General features: G+C 41.7%; 1 pseudogene; it reads right to left on the bottom strand.

Annotated features, from left to right (window-relative positions):
• Positions 1-19,543: 19,543 nt before the first annotated feature.
• LOC119804187 lies at positions 19,544-20,066 on the bottom strand (annotated as a pseudogene).
• Between the last annotated feature and the right edge of the window lie 2,514 nt (positions 20,067-22,580).

Genomic DNA, 22,580 nt, shown 5'->3' with positions numbered 1-22,580 from the left:
CGAATACAAGAGATGGAAGAAAGAATCTCGGACTCTGAAGATACTATAGAGGAAATAAACTCACAGATTAAAGAACTAAACAAATCTAACAAATTCTTAACACAAAACATTCAGGAAATCTGGGAGACCATGAAAAGACCAAACCTAAGAATAATTGGGGTAGAAGAAGGAGAAGAATTACAACTCAAAGGCCCAGAAAACATATGTAACAAAATTATAGAAGAAAACTTCCCCAACCTAAAGAAGGATGTTCCTATGAAGGTACAAGAAGCCTACAGAACACCAAATAGACTGGATCAAAAGAAAGCATCCCCACGCCATATAATAATCAAAACACAAAACATACAGAATAAAGAACAGATATTAAGAGCTGCAAAGGAAAAAGGTCAAGTAACATATAAAGGGAAACCTATCAGAATTACACCTGATTTCTCAATGGAAACCATGAAAGCCAGAAGAGCTTGGATAGATGTGCTACAGACACTAAGGGAACATGGATGCAAGCCTAGACTATTATACCCAGCAAAGCTGGCATTCACCATTGATGGAGAAAACAAGATATACCAGGACAAAAACAGATTTAAACAATACGCAGCCACAAATCCAGCTTTGCAGAAAGTAATAGAAGGAAAATCACAAACCAAGGAGTCCAACAATGCCCACAATAACTCAGGCATCTAGCGACCCTTCACCAGCACAACTAGAAGAAGGGAAACACACAAACTCTACTACTAAAAATGACTGAAGTTAACAACCACTGGTCATTAATATCACTTAATATCAATGGACTCAATTCACCTATAAAAAGGCACAGGCTAAGAGACTGGATACGAAAACAGAATCCAACATTTTGCTGTTTACAAGAAACACACCCCAACCACAAAGACAGACACCTACTCAGAGTAAAGGGTTGGGAAAAGGTTTATCAAGCAAATGGCCCTAAGAAACAAGCGGGTGTGGCCATACTAATTTCCAACAAAGTTGACTTCAAACTAAAATCAATCAGAAGAGATGGAAAGGGACACTTTATACTCATAACAGGAAAAATCCATCAGAATGAAGTCTCAATCCTGAATATCTATGCCCCTAATATAAAAGCTCCCATTTATGTAAAAGAAACACTTCTAGAACTCAAGGCAGCCATCAAACCACACACACTAATAGTTGGAGACTTCAACACCCCTCTCTCACCAATGGACAGGTCAATCAGACAGAAACCTAACAGAGAATTGAAAGACTTAATGGAGGTAATGAACCAAATGGACTTAACAGACATCTATAGAACATTCCACCCAAATAGGAAAGAATATACCTTCTTCTCTGCGGCTCATGGAACCTTTTCGAAAATTGACCATATACTTGGTAACAAAGCAAACTTCCACAGTTACAAAAAAATATTAGTAACCACCTGTGTCTTATCGGATCACCATGGATTAAAATTAGAATTCAACAACAATGCTACCCCCAGAAAGCCCACAAACTCATGGAAACTGAACAGTCAACTACTGAACCACACCTGGGTCAAGGAAGAAATAAAGAAAGAAATTAAAGTCTTTCTTGAATTTAATGAAAACAAAGACACAACATACTCAAACCTATGGGACACAATGAAAGCAGTGCTAAGAGGAAAGTTCATAACACTAAGTGCCCAGTTAAAGAAAACGGAGAAAGCGCTCATTGGTGACTTAACAGCACACCTGAAAGCTCTGGAAAAAAAAGAATCAGACTCACCTAGGAGAAGTAGAAGACTGGAAATAATCAAATTGAGGGCAGAAATCAACAAAATAGAAACACAGAAAACAATCCAAAGAATCAATGAAACAAGAAGCTGGTTCTTGGAGAAAATCAACAAGATTGACAAACCCTTAGCCAAACTAATCAAACGGCAGAGGGAGAACACGCAAATTAATAAGATCAGAAATGAAAAGGGGGACATAACCACAGACACAGAGGAAATTCAGAGAATCATTAGATCTTACTACAAAAGCCTGTATGCCACAAAATTGGAAAATGTAAAAGAAATGGACACTTTTTAAGATAAATACCATATACCAAAGTTAAACCAGGACCAGGTAAATGCTCTAAATCGTCCTGTTAGTCGCGAAGAATTAGAAACTGTTATCAGAAACCTCCCTACCAAAAAGAGCCCAGGACCAGATGGTTTCAATGCGGAATTCTACCAGAACTTCCAAGAAGACCTAATACCTATACTCCTTAAGGTATTTCATAATATAGAAACACAAGAGTCACTGCCAAATTCCTATGAAGCTACAGTTACCCTGATACCTAAACCACACAAAGACTCAACCAAGAAAGAGAATTACAGGCCAATCTCACTCATGAACATTGACGCAAAAATTCTCAATAAAATACTGGCTAACCGAATCCAAGAACACATTAGAAAAATTATCCATTACGATCAAGTAGGCTTCATCCCAGAGATGCAGGGCTGGTTCAACATACGAAAATCTATCAATGTAATCCATCATATAAATAAACTGAAGGGAAAAAAAAAACCATATGGTCATCTCATTAGATGCTGAAAAAGCATTTGACAAAATTCAGCAGCCTTTTATGATAAAGGTCTTGGAGAGATTAGGGATACAAGGGTCATTCCTAAATATAATAAAAGCTATTTACAGCAAGCCGACAGCTAACATCAAATTAAACGGAGAGAAACTCAAGGCTATCCCACTAAATTCAGGAACACGACAAGGCTGTCCACTCTCTCCTTATCTCTTCAATATAGTGCTTGAAGTTCTAGCAATAGCAATAAGACAACATAAGGGAATCAAGGGGATTCAATTTGGAAAGGAAGAAGTTAAACTTTCATTATTTGCAGATGATATGATAGTATACATAAGCGACCCAAAAAACTCCAGCAAAGAACTCCTACAGCTGATAAACGCCTTCAGTAACGTGGCAGGTTACAAGATCAACTCCAAAAAGTCAGTCGCCCTCCTATACACAAAGGATAAGGAAGCAGAGAGGGAAATCAGAGAAGTATCACCTTTCACAATAGCCACAAATAGCATAAGATATCTGGGAGTATCTCTAACCAAGGAAGTGAAGGATTTATTTGACAAGAACTTTAAGTCTTTGAAGAAAGAAATTGAAGAGGATACCAGAAAATGGAAGGATCTCCCCTGCTCGTGGATTGGGAGGATCAACATAGTAAAAATGGCAATTCTACCAAAAGCAATCTATAGATTCAATGCAATCCCAATCAAGGTCCCATTAAAATTCTTCACAGATATTGAGAGGACAATAATCAACTTTATATGGAAAAACAAGAAACCCAGGACAGCCAAAAAAAATCTTATACAATAAAGGTACTTCTGGAGGCATTACCATCCCTGACTTCAAACTCTATTACAAAGCTACAGTATTGAAAACAGCTTGGTATTGGCATAAAAACAGAGAGGTTGACCAATGGAATCGTATAGAAGACCCGGATCTTAAACCACAAACCTATGAACACCTGATTTTTGATAAAGGAGCCAAAAGTACACAATGGAAGAAAGAGGGCATCTTCAACAAATGGTGCTGGCATAACTGGATGTCAACTTGTAGAAGAATGAAAGTAGATCCATATCTATCACCATGCACAAAACTCAAGTCCAAATGGATTAAAGACCTCAATATTAATTTGAACACATTGAGCTTGATAGAGGAGAAAGTGGGAAGTACTCTACAACAAATGGGCACAGGGAACCGTTTCCTACGCATAACCCCAGCTGCACAGACATTAAGGGCAACATTGAATAAATGGGACCTCCTGAAGTTGAGCAGCTTCTGTAAAGCAAAGGACATTGTCACTAAGACACAAAGGCAGCCTACTGACTGGGAAAAGATCTTCACCAACCCTGCAACTGACAAAGGTCTGATCTCTAAAATATATAAGGAACTCAAGAGACTAGACGGTAAAATGCCAATTAACCCAATTAAAAAATGGGGCGCTGAACTGAACAGAGAATTCTCAACAGAAGAAGTTCGAATGGCCAAAAGACACTTAAGGTCATGCTCAACCTCCCTAGCTATCAGGGAAATGCAAATCAAAACAACTTTGAGATATCATCTTACACCTGTCAGATTGGCTAAAATCCAAAACACCAATAATAACCTTTGCTGGAGAGGTTGTGGGGTAAGGGGTACACTCATCCATTGCTGGTGGGAATGCACACTTGTGCAACCACTTTGGAAAGCAGTGTGGCAGTTTCTCAGGAAATTAGGGATCAACCTACCCCAGGACCCAGCAATTCCACTATTGGGAATCTACCCAAGAGATGCCCAATCATACAACAAAAGCATATGCTCATCTATGTTCATAGCAGCATTATTTGTAATAGCCAGATCCTGGAAACAACCTAGATGCCCTTCAGTGGAAGAATGGATGAAGAAACTGTGGAATATATACATGCTAGAATACTACTCAGCGGTAAAAAACAATGACATCTTGAATTTTGCAGGCAAATGGATGGAAATAGAAAACACTATTCTGAGTGAGGTAACCCAGACCCAAAAGATGAACATGGGATGTACTCACTCATAATCGGTTTCTAGCCATAATTAAAGAACATCGAGCCTATAAATTTGGGATCCTTGAGAAGATAATAAGAAGGTGAACTCCCAAAAAAGATATAGTAATCCTCCTGGATATTGGAAGTAGACACGATCGCCAGGCAAAATTGGGAACTTGAGGGTTGGGCAAGACTGGGCCAAGGGAAGATGGGGAGAGAAAAGTGTGAAGGGGAGAACGGGGGGGAGCTCGGAGGAATGGGGTGCTTGGGATATAGGAAGGGTGGATATGGGAGCAGGGAAGCATATATCTTAATTTAAGGAGCTACCTGAGGGTTGTCAAGAGACTTGACCCTAGAGGGGTTCCCAGGTTTCCAGGGAGACGCCCCCAGTTAGTTCCTTGGGCAGCTGAGGAGAGGGAGCCTGAAAAGGCCAGTTCCTATAGCCATACTGATGAATTTCTTGCATATCACCATAGAACCTCCACCTGACGATAGATGAAGAAAATGACAGAGCCCCACATTGGAGCACTGGACTGAGCTCCCAAGGTCCTGATGAGGAGCAGAAGGAGAGAGAACATGAGAAAGAAAGTCAGGACCGTGAGAGAACAACCATCTGGCGACAGATGGGGAAGGTGACTGAGCCCCACATTGGAGCACTGGACTGAGCTCCCAAGGTCCTGATGAGGAGCAGAAGGAGCGAGAACATGAGGGAGAAAGTCAGGAACGAGAGGGGTGCGTTCACTCATGGAGACGGTGGGACAGAACTAATGGGAGATCACCAACTCTAGTTGGAACGGGACTGATGGATCATGCGACCAAACCCGTCTCTCTGAATGTGGCCAACAGCAGGGACTGACTGAGAAGCAAAGGACAATGGCTCTGGGCTCTGATTCTTCTGCATGGACGGGCTCTGTGGGAGCCTTCTCAGCTTGGTCGATCACCTTCCTGGACCTGGGGGGAGTTGGGAGGACCTTGGTCTTAGCATAGAGTGGGGAACCCTGATGGCCCCTTGGCCTTGAGAGGGAGGGAGGGGAGGTATCGGTGGAGGGGAGGGGAGGGAAGGGGGAGAAGGAGGGGAGGGAGGGGGGAGGAGGAGGGAAGGAGATGGAAATTTTTAAATATAAAAAAAATAAACCATGAGAAAAAAAAAGATTGTTTAATGTTATTTAAATAAAAGTTCTGAACAATAGTTTGATTTAAAACTGAGAAAAGTGATTCTTCAGTATTGTGTCGGAGAGATGGCTCAGTGGTTATGTGTTGCAAACTATTCCTTTATACCATGTGAAGATATGCCATAGTGGTTGGTTTAAAAAAGAGCTAAATGGCTATTAGTTAGGCAGGAGGAGACTAGGTGAGACTTCTGGGGATAGAGAGGACTCAGAAAGGAAGGAAGGTGGAGTTATCAGCCAGACACAGAAGAAACAGGATGGGCAGTACAGAGATGAGGTAACAAGCTCCATGGAAGAATATAGATTTAAAAATATGGGTTAATTTAAGTTATAAGAACTAGTTAGGAACAAGCCTAAGATAAGGTCAAGCTTTTATAATTGATATTAAGTCTCTGTGTTGGTTTTTTTTTTTTTTTTTTTTTTTGTGTGTGTGTGTGTGTGTGTGTGTGTGTGTGTGTGAACTGGCAAATCTGTTTACATATCGTGTCCAATGTGGGGGCTCTAATATTCAAACATAGGGCCCAAGAAAGCTAAGTAAAGTTCTGGACAAAGAGCCAGATGTGGCCTTCTAATCCTGCAGTCTTTTAGGTGGGTTGGTGCTCAGCAGCAAACAGGCTCAGCTACTGGCTGCTGCCTGCAGCCTGGAGACAGTCACCAGTACCATGTGTTAAGCTGAGCCACATGGCGCCTGATATGGCAACTTAAGATTTGTCTCATGCAGTCAGAAAATGCTGCAGATACTCAGCAAAGACAAATCCAGAAGGGAAAAAAAATCTCTAAAAGGTGCTTAGAAGTGTTATGCCCAGGTCATGGAGTCCCCCCAAAACCAACCAGGAGATGGAGTCTTGTATGTAAAAGCAAAGAGCCTTTATTCTTACACAAGTTTGCAAACTCGGACTCCCATGTGTCCAACGTATTGGAGTGATTGGAGAACCCTGAGCTCAGTTAGGGTTGGGTTTTTATAGTAGCAAAGGTGGGAGTCAAGGATTTCTAAGGTTTATTACTCCTGATGGGCTGACATTTTTCTAGAAGTGTCCTGGTGAAAGCCTATGGGTGTGTGCTGGCAGGTGATCTTAGCTACAATGGTTGGCAATTCCTTTGAATGGTACCTGGGTAGTCTCAGTTTGTGGTCTTTCTTGGAACCAGGGTAAACTACTGAGACTCAGGCCTCTATTAAGCTTGCCATGGCTGGGTCCTGCAGAAGCTAAAGAAAGAAAAGAAAATGGGCATAGACAGTCATAGGAAAAATAGTTTAAAAATAAGTCGCTTTAACTTTCTTTTATTTATTCCTTGTCTTTCATATCATGAATCCCTAACTCATTCATTTCCCTTTACTTTTGTATCTGACCTCTGCCCTTGTAACCTCCCTCCCCAAAATAAAATAAAATTCAAGAGGAAGAAAAAGAGGAAAAAGCAAAAAGAAAAAAGAGAGAGAAGGAAATATCAATCTCATCATGGAAGCTGAAGTCTGACACGGTGAGTCACATAGTAAACTAAACCCTTTTATCTATCTATCTTTACTTGCAAGTGCTCATTGCAAAGAGCTGCACTGGTAATGTTGGGCCCTCACTGAGACTCCTCTTGGTTATCCTGTTGTTGTCCAGTGTCATGGAGATCCTGCAGCTTTGGGTCTGCCCGACCAGTCTCTTCACATGCTCCAGCAGATCATAGATGGGGTAGATATTGGGGTGGGGCAACACCAAATATCCCTGGTTCTGGGCCTGGGTAGTTGTAGGGTTGGTCAGATACCCGAGTTCTCCCTTATCCTCGCAACCAGAATGAGCTCTTCTGCATTGCTCTGACTAATTCAACCCTTGCAGCAATGAGCAAGGGGTGGGCCAGTTCTGCTTTCATGTCCTCAGAGGTGGTTCTCCCATGCCTACACACGTTCAGGGTCAATTCTACTGTGTTGCGTGGTATAGGGGCCACTCTCCTGAGTGCTGCAGCTGATGAGGGACAGGGTCAGCTCTCTCACTTTTATGAGCCAGAGCTCATCCCACCTGCCTCAGGAATTGGTGGGCTGGGGGAAGGCATTTCTCCCCCACCCATACCATCATGACAGATGAATAATGGGGACGGTCCTCCCATGTTCACAACTTCAGGGCTGTCTCACCACATCTCTGACAATAGGGTTTTGTCTATTGTGTTGCCCATTTGAGGTACAGGACCTGCTCTCCCAAGTGTTACAGCTAGTGGTGAGCAGGGGCAGTTTTCCTACTCTTATGGCCTCAGGGACAGCTCTCCCACCTGCTTCAGGCATTAATAGGAGTTAATAGGGCATCTCTCCCCTGCCTATGATGCCAAATGACAGATGAGTAATGAGGACTACCATGATGAGCTCAAAACTTTGGGGTTGGGTTGATTCACCCACATCCCGGTCAACAGGATTGGCTCTATTGTGCTGCCCACACGAGGTGCACGGCCTGCTCTCCCTGGTGTTGCAGCTGGTGGCAAACAGGAGCAACTCTGCTCTTATGACCTCAGGAATAACTTTCCCACCTGACTCAAGTGTTGATGTGGGGGAGGGCATCTCTCTCCCAAAATGATACCATATGGTAGATGAGGGGCAGGACTAGGTCTCCCATGCTCATATTCTGGACCAATTCACCTGTGCCCTCATCAGCAGGGTCAGCTACTCTGTGCTGCCCAGACAAGGCATAGGGCATGTTTTCCCAAGTGCTTCAGCTGGTAAAGGGGTCAGCTTCCTTGTCAGCTGTAGGTAGTAGGGGCAAGGGGAAGCATCTTTCCCTCATCCCCACCACCACTCCATGGCCAAGGGAGGTGGCACCAGCTATACCCCTCTCATACTCTCAAGAATGGCTCACCTGTGTTCCTGTCTACAGGGTCAACTCTACTGTGCTGCCCAGAAGAGGCAGAAGGCCTGTTCTCCCAAGTGCTGCAGGTAGTGAGAGGTTTGGTCGTGTAGCACAAGTTCTAATTGGTCTTAATAATAAAAACCTAGAGTCAGATATTGGAGTAAATGCTGAAAGATCAGAGAGACAAAGGAGCAAGCTCTTACCTCTACAAAATCCTCAGACTGAAAAGGGACTGGGCTCCTATTTCCTCCCACTTTACATTCCTCTCTCTGATCAGCCATATCATTACCTGTCTGTCTGTATAGACCTCCAGACCTCTATGGTTAACTAGTGGCTAGCTCCATCCTCTGATCTTTAAGCAACCTTTATTGTTAGAGTACAAGCAAGATATCACCACAGGGTGAGGTCCCTCACTTGCTGCCAGTGACAAGGGGTGAGGGTAGGCATTTTTCCCTCACCACATGCGGGTATGACATGGTCTCCCATTTTCCCACCCTCAGAGCCAGCTCACCCCTGCCTCTGTGAACAGGATCAGCTCTGTTGTGCTGCTCTGGACAGGTGTAGGACCCTCTCTTCTGAGTGTTTCAGTGAGTGAGAGGCAGGACCAGTTCTCCCTAGTGTTGGAGCCAGTAAGGAGGCAGGGCCAGCTCTGTATAGTTCTTTCCTCTCAACCTTCAGTAGTATCAGGAGTCACAAACATCAAAACAAACTGCAGTTGCATCAGGGTCATGAGCCCAAACATGAGCCCTGGCTGCGGCCAGGCCCAGACATCACCATGGCCCTGGATAGCAATAATGCCACCCATATTAGTCCTTTCCTCACTGCTTTCACCTCCTGAGACATGCCTCTGTCCACAGGACATGAACCATTCTGACTGTCTTTCTCTCCCATAGTATACCATACATTTGCTCACCATAATAGTGCCCATCTGCCCAGTGCCACAAGTGGGTCTCATTATCCACTCAATCCATCATGGAGCTGGACAGGACACTGCTTCCAAGAATTATAATGGTGCCTGACTAGTGACCTGGGGTAGAGCTATATTTGTCCTTTGAGAGTATGCCAGGCTGTAGTGGGAACTGCAGGCAGGCCTGCTTTTCATCCTGCACGACTCCTGCATGGCTAGCTTTACACGCAAAATAACAACACACAAACTGCATTCATTTAAACACTGCCTGGCCCATTAGTTTCAGCCTCTTACTCACATCTTGATTAACCCATATCTAATAATCTGTGTAGTACCACGAAGTGGTGCCTTACCAGGAAGATTCTAGCATACGTCCATCTTGGGCCGGAACTTCATCACATCTGGCTCAGAGAGGAGAGGCATGGCATCTGCTTGAGGAATCTGTCTCGCTTAGGAGAGGCATGGCATCTGACTGAGCCATATACCTCACTTCCTTCTTCCTGTTCTGTCTACTCCACCCACCTAAGGACTGGCCCATTAAATGGGCCAAGGCAGTTTTCTTTATTAACGAATGAAATCAACACAAACAGAAGACTCTCCCACATCACCAGGCCTAGAAGTCGTGGGCAGGTTCAAGCGTGAACTTCTCCCCTCAGCATAAAGTCTAGCGACCTTGGGTGGAGATATATAAAGTAAAGTCTTAAAGACTAAAGTAATATTTAAAGCATCTACATAAGGATAGAAAATATAACACAGGGACTTTGTACCTTATATTGTTCTTTGTTAATTTTGAATATTTTAGATGCTAATGAACAGAGAGTGGCAGCTTCTGAGAGACATTGAATTATGAAAGGGAACGATGAATTAAACTAAGCCAGATACTTTAGAATGGAAGTCAGAAAATGCATTGCTTTGGGGAAGAAGCTATGCTTTTATTTCCAAAAGCAACAAAAGACTGTAGATTCATTCAAGTTTAAAGAGAATTAGGTTTGATGGGGAGGGACCTTCTTAAAATCTTGACTAGAGATATAAAGAAATAAACCTATAAAATATGACAAGACAGTAAGTTAGGATCTCTGGCCCACTGCTGGACTCCAGCAAAACCCACATCCCACACCATATGGCTGGGGTAGACGAACGTCTGCAACCCTGCCACCAGACTCCAGCAAAACCCCCCACTCTATGCCATGTGACCAGGATGGGCAAAACTCACCCAAATGCCCATCCAGTGCCTATGGCACCAGGTAGTTGGGCACTATCAATGATCTCTTTGTGAGGAGGAAACATGGCTCAGCCCAACATCATAGTTAACTGAGTGGGATAACGAGACCCGTATGAAGGCCTAGAGCTGGCCACCCTAGGCTCTGAAAAGAAAACACACTGGTCCACCTAGTACCTTGCAGCATCAGCCATATGGACACTATTAGAATGAGAAGTATGGGAGAGGGAGAGTCGGAGTGGTTTAGGTTCTGTGGACAGAAGCATATCTGAAGAGATAAGAGAAGAAGGGAGCAAGCTGAGATGGTTTGTGAGGGAGTTGTTCTTTTGACCAGCTTCAACACATGGGAAATCAAGCTCTGCACTTTGTCTGGGCAGCACAGCAGAGATGACCCTGTTGATGAGAGCACAGGTGAGTCAACCCTGAGGATGTGAGCATGGGAGACCTAGCCCCACTCCTCATCTGCCACATGGCAGCATGGACTTGAGAGTTTCTCTTTCCTCACCCCTACCCATCAATGCCTAAGGCAGGTGGGAGGGTTGACCCTGAGGTAGCAAGAGTGGGAGACCTGTCCCTAACCCCCACCAGCTGCAACACTCAGGAGAGCAGACCCTGCACCTCCTCAGGGCAGCACAAGAGGGCCAACCCTGTTAGCAGAAGTGTGAGTAAACCAATCCCAAAGTTGTGAGCATGGGATAGCAGTCCCCATTTCTCATATGTCCCATGGTAGCATGGGCAAGGTGATGATGCCCTCTTCCCCACCCATCACGACCTGGGGCAGGTGGCAAACTGGCCCCAACATCACAAGAGCCAGAGAGCAGTCCCTGCAGCTTGCCTGGGCAACACAATAAATCCAACCCTGTTGGCAGATGTGTGTGAGAGCCAGCCCTAAAGAAATGAGCAAGAGAAAGATGTCCAGATTACTCATTTGTCTTGAGACAGCATTGATAGGGGACAGTTGCCCTTCTCCCTGACCCTCATCCATCAACACCTGAGACAGGTGGGAGAGTTGGCCCTGAGGACACAGAGTAGGAGAGCTGTCCCTACCCCTTATCAGTTACAGCATTCGGGAGAGCAGGCCCTGCACCTCTCCAGGGCCGCACAATAGAACCAACCCTATTAGCACAGGTGTGGCTGAGCCAGCTCCGAAGTTGTGATCATGGGAGAGCTATCTCCATTTCTCATCTGTCTTGTGCTGACATGGGCAGGTGAATGATACCCTCCCACACCCACCCATCAATGCCTGAGACAGGTGGGAGAGATGGTCTCTGGTCATAGAGTAGGAGAGTCATCCCTGACTCTCACCAGCTGCAACACTAAGGAGAGCAGGCCCTGCACCTTGCCATGGCAGCACAATATAGCCAACCCTGCTAGTGAAAGTTTGGGTGGGCCAGCCCAAAAGTTATGAGAATGGGAGAGCTGTCCCCATTTCTCATCTGTCTTGGAGCAGCATGGTTGGGGAAATGATGCCCTTTCCCTTGCCCATCAATGCCTGGGACAGGTGGGAGAGCTAGCCCAGTGGTCATAATAGCAGAAGAGTTCTCCCTGACCCCTATGAGCAGCAACACTCAGGAGAGCAGACCCTGTACCTCACCAGGAAAGCAAAAGAGAGCCAATCCTGTTAATACAGGTATGGGTGAGCCATCCACAAAGTACTGAGCAAGAGATAACTATCTCCTTCACCCATCTGTCCTGTGGTGGCATGGGCAGGGGAGAGCTACCCCCTCACACACACCTATCAATGCCTGAGACACGTGTGAGAACTATCCCTGAGATCACAAGAGCAGGAGAGCTGACCCTCCCCTTACTAGTTGCTGCACTCAGGAATCGGGCCCTGCGCTTCACCTAGGCAGCATAGAAGAGCCAACTGGTGGTTGGGGGTCAGGGTGATTCAGCCCTAATGTTATGAGCAAAGGAGAGCTGGTCCTGTTCATCACCATGCATGTGGTAGCATGGGGTGGAGGAAAGATGCCCTCTCCCCACCTCCTGCCCATCAGTACCAAAACAAGTGTAAGAGCTGGCTCTGGGGTCATAAAAGCAGAAGAGCTATCCCTTCCCCTTGACAGCTGCAGGACTCCGAAAAATGGCCCTGTACCTCACATCTGCAACAAAAATGAGGTAGCTCTAATGGTATAGGTGTGTGAGAGCCAACCCTGAGGGCATGAAAGCCGGAGAACTGGTCCCAACCCTTGCCCATTGCTCTAAGAGGTGAATTAGCCAGGGCAATCCTGAAGAGCTCACTTTGATGGTCAGGATAGGGGAGAATTGACTAGCAGACCAATCCTACAACCCAGAACTAGAGTTATGACTTATCCCTTCCCAACATCCACCCCACCTGATCTGCTAGAGCATGTAAAGGGACCTGGCCCACGGACCCAAAGCTTCAGAATCTTCACAACACAGGGCAACAAGAGACTATCCAAGAAGATTCCTAGTGAGGGCCCAGCACCAGTAGTATAGTAAAAAACCAGCCTTGAACCAGACCAATGACTCTGCAATGAATACTTGCAAGTAAAGATATATGCACAAAGGAGTTTACTATGTAACTCACTGTGTCACACTGCAATTTCCTTGATGAGATTTTTAACAAATGTCTTCCTTTTTAAAATTGTTTTCCTTCTTATCCTAAATTTTGTTTTATTTGTGAGGGGGAGTGGGAGGGGGTGAATATGTGAAGGAACAGAGCAATGAATGGGATCAAGATACATGATGTAAAGCACACATAAGATAAAAAAAAGAAAGAAAAAATGCCATCCACATGGCAGGTCTTGGGCAAATGAAGCCAAAACAAAACAAAGCAAACTTTATACAGGTGACATATATTTTACCTGCTTAAAGATAAAACAAAAACTTATCTTTGGCTGACTTGTGTACAGTGAACAATCCATACTTGTGTTAATGCAGATGTGTATGCTACCCTTGAAGGTTTAGGTGTTTTCAGAACAAGGGGACCAAACACCAATGAAAACGGGTGGCCCAGGTGATCCAGCCTCTCAGATGCCTGTGTTGTAGTTTCCTCAGAGTTATGCATCTGGAACAGTTTTAAGGTTGCTGGCTGAAAGGATCCAACCTCACAGACTATTCTAACCAGGATATTCCTTGTGCTTTCCCATTTCACAAAGACTAAACAACAAATGTTATACCTAGTTTTCCCAGTACTGAACTATTATCCCAGTTTTCTCAGGATCCCTTAAAGATGCCGTCATCCCCAGACAACAGGAATCAGTATAGAGAACATGACACCCATACTCCTATGGTAGAGTGAGTATTTTTGGTCATTCAATGCATTATGGATGCTTGTTATCATTTTGGGGAGTTGATTACCAGTTGCTATTGCTCATGGTTAGAAAAAAAAGCTAAATAAAGATTAGATTCAGGGATCATTTTCTGAAGGAAAGGGGGGTAGAGTTTATAAATAATGGGATAAAAGGGTGGATTGTTGAGTCTACTTTAAAAAATCACTAGTCTCTAATATTTTACATTAGTATAAATTTTTGTATATTGGTAAAAATTCAAGATTAATTTTTTACACTGTATATATGCTTCTACTCTTGTTTAAGGTATTGTACCTACAGAGCTCATTAAAAAATGTAAAGTTTTAATGCCGGGCAGTGGTGGCGCATGCCTTTAATCCCAGCACTTGGGAGGCAGAGGCAGGCGGATCTCTGTGAGTTGGAGACCAGCCTGGTCTACAAGAGCTAGCTCCAGGACAGGCTCTAAAGCTGCAGAGAAACTCTGTCTCGAAAAACAAAAAAAAAATGTAAAGTTTTAGTCCTTGAAAGTTATTTAGGATAATAAAGAAATGCAGTTTGTTATCTATAACAATCAAACTTATAGTCATGTTAGGTATATTTTCATGGTGACACAGAGCTATAGCTAAGATAAGTGATCTTCAAACATTTTAATACCTATAGAATATGGCATTTAAATGTTTTAATAACATAAGACTTTTTATGACAGTGAGATATGCCTGCTCCTGGCAGCACCAATCTACTTCAAAAAATGTTAATGGGTATCAAAGAACTTCCATATGAGGTTTGTTTTCTTTGTGACAAAAGCTAGGCATTTGGGCAAGAAGCTGCACTTGCCTTGACTGCTGACACTATGCTATCCTATCCAAACTGGACAAACAGTACACAAAAGAAAGCAACTGGTGAACTTTGCCAAGACAAGGTAGAAAAGTCTTCCAAAATTTCTGTTTCTCAGAAAAGTCTTTCAGTTAATCTATGACTCTAGGCTTAAGATAGATTCTTCAATGTTTCAGAGGAACCTTGGGGTGATTATCCAGGCAACCAAATGTCTCTGTCATTTCTTAGTTTTGTAAGTTATTTGCTCTGCACTTCCTGTTTACTCAAGTAATATTATATCCTTCTCAGATCTATAATGAGGGTTGAAGACTAGACAGTTATTGTTACAGTTTTCCTTTGTTGTGATAGAAAGTAAATTAGATATAAAGCTTTGGGATCATCAAGAAAAAAAATAGATAATGGGGTAGTTTCTATGAATTTGCCTGAGACAAATGGACTGGGCATTGTGAAGGTTATTCTTACCTGATAATTGTTCTTGTTGTTTATAGTTTTAATTATGTTACAGCTAAAACCTTTCCTTTTCATTACAACAAAAAGGGGAAAATATTGCAGAATATTCCTTTGTGCTGTGTGAAGATGTGTCACTGTGATTGGTTTAATAAAGAGCTAAATGGCAATTAGCTAGGCAAAAAGAGACTCAGTGGAACTTCTGGGGACAGAGAGGATTCAGAAAGGAAGAAAGGCATAATCACCAGCCAGATACAAAAGAAGCAGGATGAGCAGTACAGAGTAAAGGTAACCAAGCTACATAAAAGCATACAGATTTAAAAATATGGGTTAATTTAAGTTATAAGAGCTAGTTAGAAACAAGCCTGAGTTCAGACCAAGCCTTGATAATTCATAATTCTTTGTGTCAGTTTTTGTGAGCTGGCAGCACAAAGAAAATTCTGTTTATACTTAAGAGCCATAGCTACTCTTCCAGAGAACCTGGGTTTAATTCCAAGTACCCACATGGTGATTAACAATTGTCTGTAACTCTAGTTCCATAGGATCTGATGCCATTTTCTGACCTCCACAGACACCAGGAACGCACTTGGTGTTGCAAAAAGTGGGGCCCCTTGTTTATCCCTGCCGCCCAGCTAACTTAGCCCCTGAAATAACCACATAGAAACTGTATTCATTAAAACATTGCTTAGCCCATTAGCTCTAGTTTCTTATTGGCTAATTCTTACATCTTAATTTAACTCATTTCTATTAATCTGTGTATTGCCACATGACTGTGGTTTACTGGTAAGATTCTAACCAGCGTCTGTCTCAGGCAGGAGATCCATGATGTTTTTCACTCTGCCCTTCTTCCCAGCATTCAGTTCTGTCTACTCCACCTACCTAAGTTCTGCCCTATCAGGCCTAAAGCAGTTTCTTTATTCATTAGCCAATGAAAGCAACACATGAACAGAAGAACCTCCTACACCTACTTGGTTTACACAGATACATGTAGACAAAACACATACACATGGAATGAAATATAATATTTTTTAAATCTTCAGTATGAATTTATATGCATAGATTGTTTACAAGTGTATATATTTCAAAATTGCTTACATGATACCACATTGGTTTACAACACACATGTACATTAAAGCTGTTCAATTAGCACCAAAACCATTTAGTTCATAAAATAACTAGGGTTTAAAGGAAAAAGGTACAACCCCAAAAGCCCCGTGAGGTTGACCATAAGTTCCAATATGCATTCAAAGAGATGGTGACAGAGAGAAGAAATTTGATTTATGTGGTGACATTGGGGAAACTAATAAACAGACCCAGCAATCTTAAGTCTGTCTGTCTTTGAAGTAAAGACATGAAGTTTAAAGTTAAGTAAGTAATTAAGACAAAACACAAAATATTATGTACATAATAACAAACAGGCCTGGACAAGGTGTGGTCTATTTGATAATTTTCTTAGTTCCAGTTCTACATGATGGCCCATGGAAGTCCCTGTTCTTAGAAAATGACTGATCCTGTTCTAGAGTACAACTTTGTCCTCCTGGATAATCATCCTCATCTCAGAGATGGTCACATCCTCATCTCAGAGATGGTCACAGAAGTTGTACTGTTCCTGAATCCAGGAACTTGGACAATGACTCATTTTAGTTCTTTTAGCTTTCTTGAGTAATTAATATGATTGCCTAAATGGTACTCAGGTACCTCAAAAAGGAAAGAAACACAAAAATAAGAAAAGAAATGCCAGAGCCTTATTTTACTTTGGATGTCTCATCACCACAAATGAAAAGTAAATGATTTTTAACAAAAACAATTTTGAATTTGTTGTTTTAAAACATCTTGAGAACTTAACACACATTACCTGTGTTTTAGATATAACTTCCTGTCTTTCATTAAAACATAAAGCTGTTTTATTAAGAATAAAGTATTTCCTAAATTTTATAAAGAACAAAAATAGAATAAAAAAATAAAAACGTTAGAGACAAAAAAAGAACAAAAATAGATAAAAAGGAACTGAAAAGTAATAAAGGAGATAATTATAAATATGACAGAAGGAGAGGGAGACAGGAGAGGTAAACAGCACTATGGGTAGCTGAAAATCCATAGAGAAGTATATCATTTTATAAATTTACTTAAAACACACATACACACACAGTTTAAGTGGATTCATGTCATTTGGGGTGATAATGCTCCCCACAGAACCTGTGGGAAACCAGGTATGGAAAACATCCCTTTTTATTTTGGCCAGGAGAGTCCAAGAGACTCCCAAAAGCATATAGGCTATTTCTATTTCCTTTGGTTGCCTCCCAGAACTTGAAGGCAAGAGTTCATTGCTGAGGTATTACACACTTTGGACACAGGACCCAGAAGAATCCAACTGAACTGGCCTGGAAGCCTCCATCCTGAGGACTAGCTCTCACAGTATTGGAAGGTGCTATGCAAGCTGCCAAGTGAGAAAAGTAATCAGCTGTTCTACCTGCTATAAAATCTGTGAGTCACAATAGTGGTCAGCTTGGCAACCCCAATGGTGCCATAGTGGCATATTATCATGAGGGTAACCAACAGCTGCTTTATTGTACTTAACATCTGTTCAATAGGTAAACCTAACCAACTACCTATACCTATGGCTGGAGAGGTAGTAGACTCTAGATGATAACCTGTAGTGTGAAAGCGGCGGGGCTGCGTCCTGCCGCCCGGCCAGCGGCTAGCTTTATCCGAAATAATTACACGGAAACTGTATTCTTTTAAAACACTGCCTGGCCCATAGTTTCAGCCTCTTATTGGTTAACTCTCACATCTTCCTTTAACCCATATTTAGTAATTTGGGTAGCACCACAAGGTGTGGCTTACCAGGAGAGATCTTAACCTGCGTCCATCTCGGAGAGGAGCAGCATGGAGCCTCACCACGCGACTGCCTGAAGCGTCTCCCCCTAACTCTACTTCCTTGTTCCCACAATTCTGTTCTGTCTACTCCACCTACCTAATTTTCTGTTCTTAAAGGGCCAAGGCAGTTTTCTTTATTAATTAACCAATGAAAGAAACATAGACAGATAACTCTCCTCCATCAATAACCTACTACTGTCACTTTCCTAAACCAACATAATTCCTAACTATATTCTAAATGCATATTGTTATACCCACAAGTAAATATTGCTGTCACCCTTCATCAAAAAAGCTTCCTTTTTGCAGCAAATGGAGACTATTACAGAGACCCATAACTATTCAAAATGCAGAAAATAAATGACCATGAGGTGATCAGCTCCAATCAATACATCTACACTAAAGATGCAGGAAAAACAGAAGAAGGGACAGAAAGATTATAAAATCCAGAGGACCAGTATGTCTACTGCTAGTTAGTGTCTTGTAGCCATAACAGGAAGGCCGTACCCATGAAATCTCAATAACACAGTCGCATGAACAAGATCTACATAATGACAAAGCCAGTTGACATGCCAGTGTGGGTAGAGGAAAATTCACAAGGTCCCACCCCTACATGTAGAGCTACAAGACAATCAATAACTGTGGAGAGAGGGTATATTACTTTTCAGTTGCTGTGATAAAACACCATGGCCAAGGTAACTTACAGAAGAAAGAGTTTATTTGGCTTATAGTTTCAGAGCATTAGAGTCTATATTACTTTTAGATGAGAAAGGGACAGCATGGGAGCAGGCATGGTGGCAGGAGCAGGAAGCTGAGAACTAATATTGTAAATCACATGTATGAAACAGGGAGAGTGAGCTGGAAATGATGCAAGGCATGTTAATCTCAAAGCCTTCTCCTGCTGACATACTTCCTCCAGTAAGGTTACACCTCATAAACCTCCCCACTAAAAGTATCATCAATTGAGGACCACGTATTCAAATGCTCTGTGGGGGCTCATTTTCACTCAGTCCACTACAGAAAATGATTCAGTTTCCTCTATAGATAAGCTCTCTGATAGGCTACCTTATACTAAGTGATCAGCCCTAAACACATGAACATACAACCAACACTAAATAGACTCAGTAGGTTTTGTGTGTTTTTGTATGTTTGTATGTGTATATGTGAATATATATATATATATATATATATATATATATAATAATTGAAGATGTTATAAATTTTAGGGGAAGTAGAGGACACAGGACTTGGATAGGACAGAAGGGCTAAAAATTAAATATAGTACTCATGTATAAAATTCTCAAAAAGTTAAAAATTTACATTAAAAAGTTGCAGATATAAAGTACAATTTTGTTTTTAAAAAGATTAAGAAGAAATAAAATACTTTTAGATAAGAAAGGAATTTTATGGATTTTATCCTAAATATAAAGGATTATTCTAAAATGGAAGTAAAGTGAGATTAGAAAAAAATATTTAAGTATGTCATAAGAAGATTTATGAAAGTTACAATTTCACTGCATTGGGTTTTTCTTTAGCTCTGTAAGCAGCAATATCCTTTTTGTACTTCTCCTTCAACTTGGCAGCCTTCTTTTGTTAGGGCTGCTTGTCATCTGCAGCAGTGTTGTTCCACATCTCTCCCAGTTTCTTTGCAACATCACCAATGGATAAAGCCAGGGTGTTCTCCTTTGATTTTGGGGCGATACTCAGAACAGAACAAGAAGAAGGTCGAAGGAGGCCTCTTGGGTACATTGGGGGCCATGAACGTCTTTTTGGTCTCCCCTTTGGAGGGTATGTAGGTTTTCATTTCTCTTTCATAACGAGCCTTGTCAGCCTTGGCCATGTCTTCAAATTCCCCCTTTTCTTTAGCAGACATGGTCTTCCACCTTTTTGAGCACTGCTTGGAGAACTCTGAGAAGTTGACAGAAGCATCTGAGTGCTTCTTCTTGTGTTCCTCCCAGCAAGTTTGTACAAAGAACGCATACGAGGACATTTTGCCTATCAGCTTCTTAGGATCTCCTTTGCCCATGTTTTGTTTATTTTCGTCCGCGAGGCACAGAGTTGCCCAGTGCCCATCTGGCTCTCACTTGCCCCGGTGCTGTCTCTATGGAGCTCAATGTACTGCAATGGCTGTAGATGATGAGGAGGACGAAGAAGATGAAGAGGAGGAGGAAAAAGAGGAAGAAGAAGATGATGAATAAGTTGGTTCTAGCGCAGTTTTTTTTCTTGTCTCTAAAGCATTTAACCCCCCTGTACACAACTCACTCCTTTTAAAAAAAAAAATTGAAATGTAAGACTGTGTAAGATTTGTTTCTAAACTGTACAGTGTCTTTTTTTTTGTATAGTTAACACACTACCGAATGTGTCTTTAGATATTCCTGTCCAGGTGGTATTTTCAATAGCCGCTACCCTTGCCTGGTACAGTCTGGGGGCTGTAAATTGGCATGGAAATTTAAAGCAGGTTCTTGTTGGTGCACAGCACAAATTAGTTATATATGGGGACGGTAGGTTTTGGGGTTTTTTGTTTTGTTTATGTTTTCGGTTTTTTTCATCTTCAGTTGTCTCTGATGCAGCTTATACGAAGATAATTGTTGTTCTGTTAACTGAATACGACTCTGTAATTGCAAAAATAATTACAGCTGTTTTGTTGACATTCTGAATGTTTCTAAGTAAATACAATTTTTATTAAAAAAAGAAAGTTACAATTTAAATAATATGGGTTCTCAAAAACTTGTTTAAAGAGCAAATATTTTATGTTTTGTCAAATAATTGCTTATAGTTTCTCCTGAGCTTGCCAGGCTTCTAATTAGAAAAATCTATTTTTGCCAAGATTTATGTTATACAGCAGGTAAAATTTAAACCACATTTTGTTCTTCAATACTGATGGAATGAAGATTCTGGGTGGTCAATAGCCATACTTGGAGGCTAAAAGGGCCAGGTCAGCTAGGTCTCAAGGGATGATTGGACACCTCTACAAGCATGCTATAGCTCTGGTAAGTTGCTTGTCCTTTTAGTCAGTGAGACCTCTGGGAACCTAGAGGTTGGACTCTAACTTGTGCATATATTCTACTGTAGGGGCGTGGTCAGGCAGCAATTGGAAATAACCAAACTAGCTATATTATAAAATACTCTGCTTTAATAAAAGGAGGAAATGGGAGAAACTTACAGAGCCAGAGTTCCAGCGAAGTGCAGGAAATAAAGAGAGCAAAAACAAATGCACACGGATGTTTTAAAGGTATTTGGAACCCCTCAGACAAGGGACTGATTAGCTCCCCCATCATCTCCCCCTTTTGTCTAAATAAGACAGATTCAAAACCAAATACAACTATATACAATGGGAACAGATAATAAATATAAAATTACAAACAGCAAACAATATTAAGCAAGAAACATATAACATAAGTTTTACTAAGCATTCTACTTCAAGGAGTCTAAATAATGTAGAGGGTAGCTACAATTATCTAATCTTCAACCCCATCAAAGATCTGAGAGGGAAGTAATATTACCTAAGAAACTTCCAAAATGTGCAACAAATGACAGAGAAAAGTGACTACCTGGGTTATCACCTAAAATCTCGTTTTGCAATGTTGAGGCAACCAACTTTGGTAAGGCCTAACACAACTGACATACCATTTTTCAAAGGCAAGGAACTTTTTGTAGAACTATTCTACCCTGTCTTGGCAAGATAAGACAATCCTGTTTTATCCACTTATGGATATTCTGTATCTTTGTCAGTAGTCAAGGTATGGGCTTTTCTTTGCCCAAAGGCCAGTTCTGCCAAGAAGAAGACAAGCTCCCAGTGGAGTGTCTTTAGTGCTCAATGTTCTCTCGGGAGTAGAGTGGTGTTGCCAGGAGTGATTGTGTCTCAAAAGTACAAAACTCTAGGTTAGATTAAAGGCCATTTCTACAGCTTTTTGAAGAGGTCAAAGATTATACTATCTATACTAAATATAATTTCTATGTATCTAAAAAACCTGAATATCCTAAATATAAATATGACAAACATATACCTATCTAACTTGAAGACTAAGAGAATAAACAACTGTGCAATAGATGAGAACAATGATCTCCAAATGTAAACAATGTCATTACATAAATAATATCAGAGGTAGAAATGTACATTGCAATATGGTAAATATCTCAATATAACAATTGTTTTAAACAGAGGTAGAAGCATACTATCATAAAATAGAGATAGAAGCATATTCACATACAATGTTCAATATATCAATATACAAGAATTAGCACCAATACAGTTTTCTAAAAATAACTCACAAATATCAATCATCCCATCAAACCAGTTAGTCCCCCTTTTTATAAATAAACACCCCTGAGTCCATATAATACCTCCCCCATCCCCTCAACCCTATACCAACCACCAAATGATGTCCCTAAACCTGAGGGCAAACTCTGTTGGGAGAGGGGACGTCGTCCTCTAAGATTGCTTCCAGCTGACATGGGGGCAACGTTCTTCTCAGGAGGTCCTGTGAAAGCAAATGATGGTAAAATACCCAAGTTAACATTTGGTCTGAGAAAATTATAA

This window comes from Arvicola amphibius, chromosome X (assembly GCF_903992535.2).
Source record: "Arvicola amphibius chromosome X, mArvAmp1.2, whole genome shotgun sequence".
Classification (NCBI taxonomy): Eukaryota; Metazoa; Chordata; class Mammalia; order Rodentia; family Cricetidae; genus Arvicola; species Arvicola amphibius.
The sequence above is the reverse complement of the archived record's forward strand: the minus strand, read 5'-3'. Positions and strand labels throughout refer to the sequence as shown.